Source organism: Protopterus annectens, chromosome 4.part0 (genome assembly GCF_019279795.1).
Source record: "Protopterus annectens isolate FY-2018-M chromosome 4.part0, PAN1.0, whole genome shotgun sequence".
NCBI lineage: Eukaryota > Metazoa > Chordata > Ceratodontiformes > Protopteridae > Protopterus > Protopterus annectens.
This window is the reverse complement of record NC_056733.1, coordinates 1651439871-1651455850: the sequence shown is the minus strand read 5'-3', so window position 1 is coordinate 1651455850 and position 15980 is coordinate 1651439871.

Sequence of the window (15980 nt, the reverse complement as noted above, 5' to 3'; positions counted from 1 at the left end):
AGTTTTCACATTGCACATTGTATTAGATGAACACTTCATCCATCATCACCTGAACACGATACAGAGGGTTTGTACAGCAGATTTTGAAACTTTGAACACTACAGGAACACTAATCATAGGATCATAGGAGTTTACTAAGATCACCTATTGAATCAAGGTAACATGTTTGTATTATGCATCAGTAGGGTCACGCCAGTATGTAGACACCCTGAGATGACCTGTACATCCATCAGCCTAATAGATACATACCCATAAAGAGGGGTAGGAGTGAATGGGGTGCATACAAGGAAGGATGGACATGCACACAACAATTTTGTTATAATGTAACATCATGGACATGTTTTTGTCCTGTTCTGATTATTAAGCTGCTATGCTTTGTAGCAAGACGTGACTGACAGAGGGGTAAAGAAGGGTTAGCGGTGGCTCAACAGGCTTATGAAAAGCAGACCAAGGTTGGATAAATATGTCATAGTTGTGGGGATTTACGTCGATGCAAGGAATTGGTTTTGGCCAGTATTCAGTATATCTCCATGAGAACTCATAACTGTGGCAAATGTTAAGATGTGGGTAATTAAACATATGCACATGTATCATCACAGCAAGAAATGGTGTGAGAGGCATCTGGAATTGAAACCTTGATACTATGGACAAAAATATCTTCAGCCAAGTGATTTATGTCAACAGTCCACAAAGCAATTTATAATTTTCTACATCCAGTAGTGTACAGAGCTGTCAGAGTAACTGTTTCAAGGTACTGCCTCTAGACTTCTTTAACTCTGTGTTCCTCTAGCACAGTGAGTTTAAGCAGTATTGTGCGGGATAACCAGATTAGTGCAGCCGATGGCAAAAACTCACCAAGTTTTGCCATAGGAGATAAACACCCATTCACCCCTGCCCGGCACTGGTACATGATGCCAAACTCTGTGCAAATACAGTGGACAAAATTGTAGGCTTTTTTATGGCTGTGTGTGTGTGTGTGTGTGTGTGTGTGTGTGTGTGTGTGTGTGTGTGTGTGTGTGTGTGTGATTCTATTTTTTAGCCAGATTAAATGTGTGAAAATGGGGTAGATAGGAAAGTGGTAAAATTAGGGTACAAGCAGGGGGAAGAACAAAGGGGAAGAAATAAAGGTATTTGCAGTAGGGAATTAGGAAAGAGCAATATATCACCCCTTCTTCAAAACAGTAATATCCACATGTAGAGAAATTTTGATTAATTTGGACTGTTACCACAAAAACAAATGGGTGATGACACAGTGATGTTGTATAGCCAATTAGACTAAATAAAGTGTGTCGAGAAAACACATATGCAAAGTGGAGATCTATATATGGGACAACATTTTTTTTGGGACAGGTGCCCATATTTTTTTTCTTTTGGATTTGAACATGGGAGGTATGTTGGGTAAAGGACATAGGAATGTGAGGGCCAGTTAGGTAGGTTAGATAAAGAAGCAGATGCAGATAAACAGGACAAACAAGACAGACACAGAAAAGGTGATGGACACAAATGGTTGGGGGACACCATGACAGGGGATAGGTAGGGGATATCAGTGGTGCATGCCTATCAAGCATGAGAAAAATGAGAATCTAGTCTTTACCCTCAGAGCTGTCATCACTGTCCCCTTCCTCACTTCCCTGTGAGACTGCTTGATGTGGGAGTCTTTTATCTATTTTAATAAGCAACCTCTCCAGGCGGCTGATGCAGGCACCAAGGCCAGTTTCTATTACATCATACACCAACCCTGGCAGGTCCAGGTGGGTGATATAATGACCGCCTCCACCAATACTCCTGGACTGTACCAATGCATCAGCAGTCAGGGCATTGCTAGCTTATGTGGATAATGTGGATGGACCAGGTATTGCAGGGGCCTTATAGGCTGTACTGCCAGGTTCTAGAGGTGCTGGGTGTTGGTGTTGCAGTCAGTGGAGGGTTGGCAGGCTAAGCTGCAATATTTGGCCTACCTCCCTATGCTGAAAAGCATCTGGTTTGTTGCCAGAAAAGTATGACATCAGAACAGAGTGATTCAATTAACACACACACACACACACACACACACACACACACACACACACACACACACACACACACACACACAAAGATAAGGGATTGTGTGAGACAAAAAGAAAAGGGATGATTATAATCTTGAGTTGTCACTTTCATGCTTTATTGCAATAGATATCCTTGTATTATTATACTAGCTATAGAGCTTTCAAAATTTAAAAAAATGACTGTGAATTGTTACAAGTAATCCTTGGAATATGCTGCTATTCCATAAATTCTTAAAAGATACTTCAGATTAATTTAACAGCATGGCGATAAAGCCAATATTGCTGTAGGTCAAAGGTAGAAATGATACTTGTTGAATGGCAACCTATAGGTTACTTGTAGGAATTGAACCAGCATAATCTGAATACACTATTATACTTGCTTTCTACAATTACCAAGAGCTACAACAGACTGCATGCATGCTTACTGTTACAGTTAAGGTATTCCTACTGAACCTGATACTGATCTGTGGAATCACGATACATTTATTTATTTATTTGTTTCCAGTTTGATTACTGGAGAAGTCCACTGGGCCGAAATGACCCATTTTCAGTGGAGGCCCAGGGAGAAAAGCTCCAAGATGCATTATACAGTTCAGATACAAATGATACAAAAGTATAAAAGATACATTATATAGAACAGTTCCAAATAAGCACATTCAATATCACGCATAGTCAACAAAATTCATTGTTGGTGATCTTAAGGGTTATACAGTTTCATTTGAGCAAACACTCTTATGTATTAGGTGTGGAAACATTTTACATACATACATTTAAGTAAATGTGGATACACTTTACATGCACACATTTAAAGTAAAGTAATACACTTTACATGCACACATTTAAAGTAAAGTAATACACTTTACATGCACACATTTAAAGTAATGTAAATTTATTACAGTCAGGGGCAGTTGTGCAGCACTCATTGCCTCTCTGAGTCACTCCAGCATATCAGTATGTACCTCCCTATTTGCCAAGATTTCCCCTGCAGCTGAAAAATACTAATTGAAAGAAGAGAAATGAAAACATTATGCATACCAGCCTTGGCCATCTACATCTTTCCATAACATTTAAAGTTGTTTGATCTGTATATTTACAAAACTGGGGGGTGTCAGCAGTTCTAAACTTATCCAGTTACTGGTCAAGTTGTGCCTCTTGCAGTCACTGTAGTGGTGCCTACACTGTTCCCCAGTGTGTGGTATTCCAGTTGACTGGAGATATCCTTGGCTAGGCTGTTCCAAGACTTAGCCTTAAACTGAGACCCAGTATAGTCCTCCTGCAGCAACCTACAGCTGTAGCACTTCACGAGGAGTGCAATAAGTATTTTTGGCTCCTCTGCTCACTACCTTTGTGTCCAGAATTTGGCACAATCCTTCCCATCTCCTACCATGTTAACAAAGGTCCTCCAGTAACAGTTGTAATGTTTTCCCAACAATTTGTGATTTCATGTTTTATGACCACAGCGTAAACATGCACCACCATGCCAACCAAATTTATGTGAAGGTAAGCAAAGAGAAACATTGCCAAACAAAGAGGAAGGGAGTTTATGAAACAATAATGTTGACATCAAACTTAACATTGATTTATAGCATGTGTATTGTTATACCTAGTCAGACTTTTTCCAATGGTCAACACTGAAATGCTAGATAACTTGGCTTTTAAACGATGAGTTTGGAGTGATAAATGTGATGACTTGGCACATGTCTTTTGGGGACTTTCATAGTGTGAAAAGTAATTTGTACATTTTGGGGTTCAAACCTTTGTAAAGGAGAGTGCATACATTCCCACATAGGTGATTATTCCTCAGTGTTACAGAAGAAGTATGTACCAACCATGATCATTACAGATATACAGTTTAAAAAGTGACTGGTGCTATACTTCAGTTAATTCTGTATGTGTATGACAATAAAAGATCCTGGCTTTTGCATTCTCAACTGGGATGCAGGACTAATGTCTGACAATATATTGGAAATGGATAGGCTTGTATAACTTGAGTAACGGAGTTTGGAATTATGATATATTCCTGACAATACATTCTATTTTACAGTTCTTCTTGGGTTATGGGAGGTGTGTAGATGACCATCCGTAAATTACTGTGTCCAACACAGATATGCAACTGCATTTTTTTAATGAATTATGACTGTCATGCTATACCAGTTACACACATAATACATATGTCACCTACACGTGTATGTGTGCGCAAGCAGTAATGATATCTTTCTGTCAATCAACCTGGTCTGCATAGCTATTGCTATGTAGTATTACCATTATAATCAAAGTCTTCTGTAAAATTACAGTGGGACACCCTTACAAAAAAAGAGAGTATGCTAGATTTGAACCTATCCTCATTTGTGTTCTGCTTGTGAACTCACTGTACTTACTTCTACTGTCACAGGGTAAGCTAGGCAACACATTTTTTCCACACTCAGTAGATCTTTTCTTCCACACTCAATACTTTCCAGAGTGCTGATGGCCATACCTTGCCACTGAGCCTTTTTGCACAAAGAAAAGCAAACCAAATTAATTTTTTCAATTTTTTTTCCATAAAGAGTGAACTATGTTTGCACATAGGTAAGCAATGTGCAAATGTAAAAGAAAATAGGGAATGCATGTAAGTGCTCATTATGATCCTTCCTCAGTAAAAATAACTACTGTGGGACTCTAACCCTGCTTTGCTTAAGTTCACTTCTTTAGCTCAATGCACTTATTCCTTGTGCCATAGACACATTTAGTGAACAGGTGGAATTTCTGCTAAGTGTGTTTGCCCTTTAGAAGGCAACTGACATTACATGTTTCAGTTTTAAGCAGCTAACTGTGTTTGCACTATGTCACATACCACACACCTGGAAAAAGAAAAAAAAGAAAAATGGATAAAAACAAAGGGAAACAAAAGGTTAAGCAATTACACAGCTCTGGATTTGAATCATCAGAGTACTGCACACAACACAGCTGCAGTGTGTTATCTCTCTTTGCCATAAACACAGCTTTGCAATAGCAAACAATGTGCATACAACCAATTAACATTTTATACCCAGTAATAAACTTTTCATACAAATGAACATTCTCATTTGATTGTAAATATGTACATGACATATTCAGCGGAATGAGTTATCACACATTATTTAAGAATATGTTTGCAAAACTGCAGGTCTGCTTTCTCTTTGTATTCTGGAAATCCTTCCCTTATCTCTGCTTTACTATCACACATGCAATCTCTAGTGCATATTCTCTCATATTTCTTACAAGGTGTGATACAAATACATGACAGTCAAAAACAATTTTCAGCCAAGGCAGGAAACTGTGCTGTTATGCCAAGGAAACACAGATGTGTGGTGTTTGGTTTTATTAAAAATCTCACTGCAGTTAATTTCACACTCTGGATCCCCAGAAATTAGCCTTGTGGATATCACCCCTGGAAAACTTCTGGTAGAGCTCTAAGTTGTGCCAGATATCAGAATAATGGTAACAACCAGGGTTGCCAGTGCACATATTCAGGATGATTCCCTAGCATTACACACAACCTGGGGTAGAACCTCTTTCTGTTGATGTACACCCTTCCCTGTTCCCCAGAGGTGCTTTGTCTCGATGTGCATGCAGTCTATGGCACCCAGGACATCAGGGAAATGTGCTACAGGGTAGAACTCCTGCATAGTTCTAGTTCCATCCTTGAGGGAAGGGGAAATATATATAGTCATTGGCATGCTGTAGCATAGCTTTTAGAAATTGGTGTAGGATCCTGGATGCTGATGCCCATGACACCCCCAGCATGTCCCCTCTGGGTTATTGAAAGGTTTCTGTAGCTAATATTCTAAGTGCTTCACATTCCTTGGTTTCCACAGGTACCGTTTCCCCTCAGTTTGACCTTGCTCTCAGGTGAGGGCAACAGATGTTGCAGAGTTCCTGGAGTGTGCATATATCCATGCTGTACTGCTGTACTATTTTTACCTCATGTAGACCTTCTCCTCCATGCCCAATGTCTATCAGCAGTAGCAGCAGCATAAACTTGAGCCTATTGCACAAACATATGCAGAAGGGTAGCAAAAGCCCCTCCAATGTAGTTCATAGTTTCATAGGTGTTTACTGGACTAATGACCACAAGGGCCTTTTTAAGTTGAGCCATGCATCCCAAATCTCTGATGAGTTCTGTTACCCTTGATAAGTCTAAGCAGGGGCATTGGAGATGAACCATTTATAGGTTGCCTGTCTCCATTAGAGACATAGTTGCCAAAACAGAGATGAATTTCCTGTTCCCCATCCAATTTTCCAAGTTATACCTGAATTGGGTTAAGGAGGAATTCTGCTTCACATGGATAGGGAGCCTGTTCCAGAGATATGTTGTCTCTGGGATACATACCTGTCTCTCCAGAAGGTCCTATTTATATTACTGGCAAGATTTAAGTATTTATAAATGGTAGTTCTGGTGCTGTTTGTTTTGTGGTTATGCAGGAGGTCCATCAGAGTGGGGTCTGACAGTGCCCTGTATGCCAGTTATAGATCTCCACTCAACAGCCCGTAGAAGACAGGATATAGAGAAAGGGCCATGTGGTGGTGTGCATAGGACATTTTGCTTAGGCCCTGTATTGTTTTATTGAGGAACCTCTATGGAAGTTCCATTTGTTAGATATGCCTGGTTAGGTACATATCAAAGGAAGCATTGTACTCAAAGATAGGTCTGATTAATACCAAATACAAGGGAACAATGGCTTTCTTGCACCTAGGTGCCATATCTTTGCTTATAAGTTGGGCAACATAGAATGATTTTCTCACTGCTCTAGACACATGATTGTCAAAGACTAAATTACTGTCTATGTGTGTCCCTAAGTCCCAGACTACTAGGTCAACTTTAATTGGTGTGTTTGCCAGTAAGATAGTTACCAGGGGTGGATGCCTTCTCAAAGGATATTATTATACATTTCTTGACATTTAATTTTAGTCCATGCCTCTGACATCAGTTTTTTTGTCTGTGTCAGCCCTTCCTGGAGAACATTTGTATCAGTGGGATTCATTGAAAACTTCTGATTTGAAATCATATGTAAATTAAGTCAGCCAGAGACCATTCACAAGAGAAGTAAATGTCAAAAAGGAGCGGTTCAAGGGCAATCCCTGAGGGACTCCACTTGTGACTGGCCTCTTTGTAGAGGTGGACTCCACAATTCTAACTTTCTGGATTCTGTCTGTGAGCCAGTTGATTATCTACCAGATGACATATGGGTTTGTACCTAAACTGTTGAGGTTGTCAACAATGCCCTAGCAGGGTATTTCTGCCAAATGCCTTAGCCAGGTCAAGGCAGGTAGTGTGGACTATTTTGCTCTCATCCATTTCTTTAGTGACCTTTGCAAAGAAGTCCACCAGAATGGCATGACCTGCCTTGATGAAACTATACTGGGTTGGATCTAGGGTCTAGAATTTATTATATCATTACTGATTATTTCCATGATAATGCTTTCCATGGCTTTGCATATACAACTAATGAAACTTATGGGTCTGTAGTTTTCAGGGTCTGTAGGTTGCTCACCTTCGGCAGAGAGATGACTGTTGCTGTTTTCCATTCATGAGGCATGAAGCCAGTTTGGAGGCTACAGTTAAATATCAATTCCAGAGGACCTGACAGGTCATGTTTCATGATATCTAGAAGGTATCCTGGGATATTGTCTGGGGCAACTGATACAATGTTCTTGGCTTTAGAGGAAGTGTTAAGGATCTGCTTCCTAGTGATAGTAGGGGGAGTTATATTTGATGGTATTTCCTGAGGGAAGGTTGAAGGGGGGAAGAGGGGTAAAGTTAGAGCTGAATTTGTTGGCCAGTGGCTTGCTATATCTTGTGGTTCAGTATAGGTGGCATCTGCACACAAATGTGTATTGCCATTGAGGTTGCAAATATAGCTAAAGAATGCCTTCTGGTTGTCCTTGACCTGGGAGGCCAAACGTACCTCAAATTTGGTGTTGGTAGACTGTATTTGTCCTCTGCTTTTGTTTAGTTTGGTGAGAATACTTTTATCCTGCTGGGTGCTGCACCTCCTAATTCTTGCCATGCTTTTCTTCCTACTGTTATACAACCTATTGATTTTGTGATTCCACCAGTGTGGCTTGGTTTATGACTTAGTTCTGTACTTCTTTGTGGTGGGCACAGTTAACTCTATGCAGTTATGCATGTCTATGGTGATTTGAACATGGAGTAGCTCAAGTGCATTGTCTTTTTTGACCAGCATTGAGGTATATATATTTCTGATGTAAATCAAGACGCCTCCAACTTTAGTCCCTGTCTGTATAGTAGCTGGGCTAAATGTGTGGAAGCCATTATAATCTTACACTGTCAATGTGCTCTCCATGGCTTTAAACTATGTCTCAGTGACAGTACAGATATAAGCATTCTCTAGAGTAAAAAGAACTTCTATGGAGTGGAGTTTTTTCTTTAGAATCCTAGCATTGAACAGTAATATCTTCAGCTTTTTTTGGTTTTGATTTTCTATGTTGGAAGTACTTTCAGTTTGGCATTTGCTGAAAAAAGCATTTGGGGGAAGACAATGTTTTAGCTAACATCTGAAAGCCTGGAGGGGAGAAGTACAGTCCATCCTTGACAAAGCAGCATGGTCTGTTGACCATCTCCTTCCATGCTGACAAAAATTGCACCCATTAAGAATAACATCAGAAACTAAAAACTAAGCAGGTTGAAGTCAGTCATCTTTTGTTCATATTGTGGCATCATCCTTAAAGAAAGTAAAATATGGCTCAGTGCCGGGCTCATACCAACCTGGAACACATATAATGAAAGCCCCATGATGTCTCTCTTCATATAGTCTAGGGAGGTACGTCTCAGGTCATTTGCACCCACATGGACTGTGACTGAGTCATAATGGTACTTGAGGTCCAGTGACATGAGCGCATGAGTAGTGCGGTGGATCCTAGTCTCTGATAAGCAACTGACCGTGACTTTCTCCTTACTCAGCTTGGTGAGAGGGCTATCAGTGTGTCTCACAATGGAGACTCCAATGACCAAAATGGTGAATTGCGTGGTGGCTTGCCTTATGGGCTTAGAAGTAGAGACTCCATGGGATGTGGTATTTGTGTTGATGTGGGTGTTGTTTTGAAAGAGTTCACTCGGGACTGCTGAGGGTATTTGTTATGTGTACTTTGTCTAGGTGGTCTTTGGGGTTTAAGAAGGTTACATTTAAGTGCCTCACAGTATTTGGGTCTATATGTGTGCTTTGAATTGAATGTGATGGGTGCAGAGTGTGTACTACTGACAACCTTGTAGACATTAGGAGTATTGTTATGTGAGAGCTTTCCCTCCAGTGATTGTGTAAATACATCTCTGACATACCATACCAGTTTGTTTCAGAATTAACTGGTTGTCAATAAACATGAGGCAATTTCTACAATGTCTCAGGATGCCCATATCCACCAAGCTGGTAAGGGAGATAGTGGGAAAGTTCATATCCATGGCAACAGACTCCTTTTTTATTGATTAGGCAATTGCAGTGAGAATATAAAGCAATGTCAGGAGTATTCAGTTTGCAACTCTGGTGACAGTGCATGTCACTGCAAGCTAGTTTTCCTGTGTGCAACTAGGTACTGGTGAAATTTCAGTTGCACTTTTACAGGTAAAATGTCACTCATGGTGTTTGAGTCTATATAGGGCACTGCTAAACACTTGAGGGTAAACTAATAAATAGACTCTAAAATGTAAGGATATTCTGAAGTTAAAAACAAATCAAGCAATACTTAATGAAAACAAAAAATTAGCTTGTCAGGAATGATGGAAAGTGGGGAGTCGAGTCAATGGCTACTGCTTGTCTATTACTACTGCTGATCTCACCACAGCTTCACTCTGCTGAGATACAATGCTTTGCTTATTCACTCACCAGAAGCAATCCCAAGAAAAGAAGCAGGCCACAGCCTGGTTGGTGATCCACAGTCTTGTCCCAGATGATGCAAAGGTCTGTAGACTTGTTGTAGTCTTTTCCTGGTAGATGCCTTAAATAGCAACCAGACCAATCAGGAACATCAAGCACAGACACTCATTGCACAACCAGAAACTGTTAGGAATCAATGCACTCTGTTCCTTCCTTCACAAGGAGCAGAATATAAGCACAAATTCTAATCTGTCACCTCAGAATCAGTTATTAGGCTTTCTGGTGATCAGCAGTCTCCGGGAAATAATGTCCCTGCTCTACTTCTCTCACCAGGGAAAACAGAAGCACTAATCCCAAGATGGATACTGAGAGGCAGAATGTGGACTCTCCTATAACTGGTGGTCTTGCAATAGATGTTGAAGATTTTAAAGGTACAATACAGAGTCAATTATCCTAACTAATTGTGACCTAGGGTAGTCTGGACGATCAAACTGTTTGATAATCAAACATACATTGAACCAGATAAAAACTTCTAAACTCTTGTTTTTTCTGCACACAGATAATACACTTTTCAACTATTCTGTGATTCCAGTGGACAATAAAGGATATTTTTCACACAAGAGTGGGCTACAAGATCAAAAAACATGCAAAAGTTAACACGTGTAATGTTTATATATTTAGACTTTATGATTTTTTTCTACCCCAAAACTTTGGAAGGCTGTGTGTGGATAATTGACATTTCGCATAATTGACATTCAGATAAACAACTCTCTACTGTAAGATGGAAATAAATGGGTTAATATCCTAAGCACTGCAGTGTGCACTAAGCAGTTAGATATGAAAGTGTGGGGGTAACTTAAGCTTTAGCTGTCTAAATGGAGGGCAGTTCATTTTAAAAGATCAAGATAGATTGAAAGGGGGTGGGTACTTTGTATTCTGGTTCCATGGAATACAGTTGGATGGCCAATAAATTTAAATAGTTGAAGGGGAGTGATTTCACAAAATGATAAGTTTGTCTTTATTTACAACAGCCAATAAAAGGTGAGAGGGAAGGAGATATATGGTCAAATTAACATAAGGGGCAGGTAACTAGAAAGACAGTTGAATTTAAAAACACAATACCAACAAGGTAGGAGGGTGGAAATAAATATCTGTGTCACTCACAAGAGACACATCTGTCATGCCTTTCCTAGTTTTTATATGCAATTAAAAACAGAATATAAGTACAATGCAATGTAAAGAAAATAAATAAATATATGCAAACTAAAAGAAGGTACTAAAGTAATACAAAATACAAGAAAGCAAAAGCAAACTAACCATCAACTCATAACAAATTGTGGCAGAGTCTGGATGAGTTTATCCTGTAAAGCATTCAAATGTTTTATTTTACCCCTTAAACAGAAGGTTTAGGTCCTAGTTCCACCCTCAATTCACAGATAATTAACCTTAACTGGCCTGTTCTAAGTTCTGTGTGACTCTTTAATTGACCTGTTTTAATTTTGGTTTGACTCACAGGAGACACAGCTGTGGTCTTTCTTTCCTAGATGCAATTAAAAACAGAATACAAGTAAAACACAGTGTAAAGAAAACAAATCACAATATGCAAAATAATAGAAGTCAATAAAGTAATACAAAATACAAGAACACAAAATCAAACTACCTTTTTCCTCAGAGCAAGTTATGGCACATGCTGAGTGAACTTTTCCAGTAGGTAGAAGGCTATATTCAGTGTATACAGTTGCTTTATACCTTGTTGAATAGCTATGAACGCTTTAAGTTGTTGATTAGCGTACAATTCAGTTGCTTATGAAGCAATTAGCATGCCATGATATTTACCATTTTTACTCAGCTCAACACATTGTGCAGAGCCGCTTATTGAATACAAATTAGTGTGCTATCGTGTGCATCATTGCATGATGCACACATGTTTTAGTGAGCTGTGTATGGTTTATTGCATCTTACCCATTATCTCCAGTATCACTTGTGACAAGGAAGAATATTTTTATTTTCTTTATCTTTACTGACTGGGTAGAGAAATTTAGTTTTTGGACCATTTTCAGCCACAACCCAGGTACAAAAGCAAAAAGTTACAGGGAGAATTACATAGAAGTATACAAGAAAATACTAAATGCAAGCAGTATATATCAAAGATCACAGAATAGAGATATCAAATTAATACAGAATAAACAGAATGCAGGAAGTATAAATATAACAATGTAATTTGCATTTTATTATGTGTAGCAGGTTATTTATGCAAATTTATTAAAACAAGAAGGTGGCAGTAAGTAATAGTATTCTAATGGGGCATGCAGCATGGAACATGTGAAAGTGTCATCTGTAGTTATTTTTGTACTAACAGCTCACTGGAACATTGCAATAGCCAATTATTTGTTAAAATGTGCAGTTCATTTATATATTTACAGTAATGTATATTGTTTCTTGTTATAGGGATCTGTGCATCTGAAATGTGCTACTCAAAATCATGGTTGAAAAAGTGTTGTGGTCATATGATATATGCATTGAACAAGAAAGGCTATAGTTATGGCTCTTTCACTGTTATCCTATCATATGTTTCTCTATATAGATCTAATTATACAAAGCATTTGTTTACATTTATTCTGACCTAAACATTAGTGCTTTCTCTCTGCAGGCATATCTACCTAACTTTTTCCAGAGAAAACATTTATGGCCACTATACAGCATATATGTGTAGAGCATATCATAGCAGTCATGAAGTGGGCTTATAGTGAAACCATGAAACTCTTCCACATATATGATGGCAGGCACAGACCTGTGCATAATAAAACTACAGATCCTGCCAGCTGTGCCATGGTTCTGCACGGTACTGTTTGGTTTTGAAACAAACTTTCTGATATTAATTTTTATAATGGTGGAGATTAGAAATCTGCAGGTGTGCTTAATGTCAACAAGAAACGGTCTATCAATGTCCACTGTATTAGTGGAACAAGTGAACAAGCCATCACTACTCGCACCCTAGTATCTGGGATGATGCTGTTTGGGGTTATTCCTCACAACACTTCAGGATGTGCAGGGATATCTGCACTACATACACTCCTTGTGCCTAACTCCATACATAAAGATATACATAAAAATGAGTCAGTACTTTTTACAGGTTTAATATCATGCTTCCATTTTAGAGCAGGACTCCAGTGTCTGAATGGGGTGATTTCATCTGTTAATATAATACAAAGCTGCATAGTGAAATGCTGCCTTTACTTGTAGTTTTCCACAAATGGTGCACTACTCAGGATACTCTTCTCTTACAGAAACCAGTCTTATGTAACAAAACAAGGAGCTAGGCTAGTTTTAAAGCCTTACTTCTGCAGCATATATGGGGAAAGTAAAATTTATGTAGCTTGACATTTCACAACTACACACAGATGTTGGTAATGGATGAGATGTGTAGTAGTTTCATTTTATCACTCATATGCTATTAAAGGACTTTGGAGTCTCGTTGTGACCCTAATTAAATATAATGTCAGCTTATGACTGAAACTATATTTCCAGAATCAGAATGATGATTTATACTGTTAATATATAAAGCTGTACAAGGAAATGCTGCTACTTGTAGTGAGCTGCTAACATACTTTTCCATAAACAGTGCTAATATATTTTTTGTTGTTTTTGCTTTAAATGCCTGTCTTATAAGAAGACTTTGCATACTGCCTGCAATGTGTATACATTTCACATGCAAAACGCAATAAGACAGCCAAAGCATACCTTGTACTCCCTGCTATGCTTCATTCCAAATGTGAGTCACATCTCATTACCACTGTACTTTTTTCACTGGCTGCTGTGTCTGTATATGAGAATGAACTGATGCCTTTTTGATTGTAGTAAACTCTATATGGCATTTTCTGCTTAATTACACTGAGAACAAAGGAGCATGTAAAACACTTGTCCTAGAAATGAAGAAAAACAGTAGAAGTCAAAGCAATGTCCTTAATTCAGTTTTAAAACATGAGTAAAATAGAAATAAGACAACAGATTATACACTGAACTCATACTTTGTCTTTATCTGTCTATTCCATATCTGGCTTCCATATACTGGACCCACAACAGATTCACTTAATAAAAGATGTCCATCTAATTCCTGTTCATTTTTTTTTGTCAGGTTCAGGATCTCCGTAGATGAGATCATCATGTTTTCAATCTGTGGAAAATCTATTTTAAATGGCTCATTTATTAATCTTATCGATCTCCAGTGAGCGACCATCTTCTAGATTATGCATGCGCGCGCGTGTGTGTGTGTGTGTGTGTGTGTGTGTGTGTGTGTGTGTGTGTGTGTGTGTGTGTGTGTGTGTGTGTGTGTGTGAGTGTGTGTGTTTTTTCTTGTGTTTGAAATACAGACTCCGTAATAAAGCACAGGTGTATCTTTATTTCCTACCTGGAGAGGCTAATTAAATAATATAGCGAAAAATGCAAATGACACAACTTGCATTTGGATAAGGGTTGATAGGTTTGATACTTTCTGCTGCTTAAGTGCCTATCAGTTCCTGCTTGGATACTTCCTTTGTTTTGCTTTGCAGTGTTACATACTTGCATACTAATACCTAGGAGCAAGTAAGTAAAGAACCACAACATTTGCTGTCTTAAAAGAAGCTAAAGAGCAAATCAAAATCATGTGAAATCCCACATACAGGTTTAGCCTTATAGGAAGAACACTGCACTAATACATCAACCTCATTGTGATATTTCATACTCTACTCACTACTACAGTTTTACTCTTAATATTCTATAGTATATTTCTTCTCTTCTCTTAAAAATATTAAAAAACAGCTACAATTTATAACAGGAGCTACTACCCACAATTGAACACCCCCCCCCCCCCCACACACACACACAAAAAAGTAATGGATCCACTAAGCAAATGATTCTATAATGAAGGAAAATGAAAAATGTGACCTTGCCAGCAATAGAGGTGCATCTACATTTTCATTCTAGTTTCATTTCATTCTGATTTTCAGGGATCCACACCAGAAATATAGTTTTGCATAGGAAGTTAACTTTGTTTCTCTTGCATTGCATGATTTTGTGCAAAATCATGAAAAATATATAACTAGTCCATACTAGTATTTATAATTAGAAACATTGTCCAGAAGATGTAGAGTACTGTAAATAAATAATAATAGTGAATGGGGTTTAGCCATGCTTTTGGGTCACTGTTGTTCACATTTTTTGTCTTTCCCTTATTTTGGAGTGAGAAGATTGAGAACTGTGTCCAGCAGTGACAAAAATGCATTTTGCCCAGCTGAACATTACTTCCACAGCTGTAAAATTTCAAGATGGCTGAGTGGTATATCATAAATCAAATCACAGTGTAAAAGGAACTAAAATCCCTTTTAAAACATAGCTCCCATTTTAATGAATGCACTGCATTGGTATTCAGCTGAAGAAACAGTTTACACTCCAAATATGCTTGTGAAAATAGTATTATGCTACTAGCATTCATCCCCCAGCCTTTTGGACTTTGATGTAAAGCAGACTCCACTTCTTAAAACTCCTAGAGGACTTGTTTCTTTACTACTTTGCTCTAGTAAAGACAATCACTATACCATCAAATGCATGTGAATCATCTGAATGGTACTGCTCCAGACTGCTGCCCTGGTTCTAAAAATTGAAAACAACCAAATGACCAAATTGCTCATACGTTTGAACAAATGTCCTCTTCTCTGTCATCTATCACATGCCATACTATAACTTGTATTGCAGACTACCAATCCAGTGGTCTACTAACTCTATAGACAGCTTACTAAACCCACCTTTCTTTTTGTATCTCTTCCATTGGCAATCTATCAATCACCCTGACTCTTTCACCTTTCTTATCTCTGCCTTTTTCTTTCTCCACCATTAGTGCTCTTGCAACTAACCTATACCCTTAACCCTCTCCTACTAATACCCCCCTTACCTACCTACCTCATCATCTTACCTATCTACTGTTATCTCAACCTCTCCACTATCAGAACCTTTTCTACGTATGTTTTGCTTGATTATATCTGCTTATATCCTTCCTTCTCCTCTATTTTCTGTTACTGTTCTAGTGACATCCTACCTTATTAAAGCC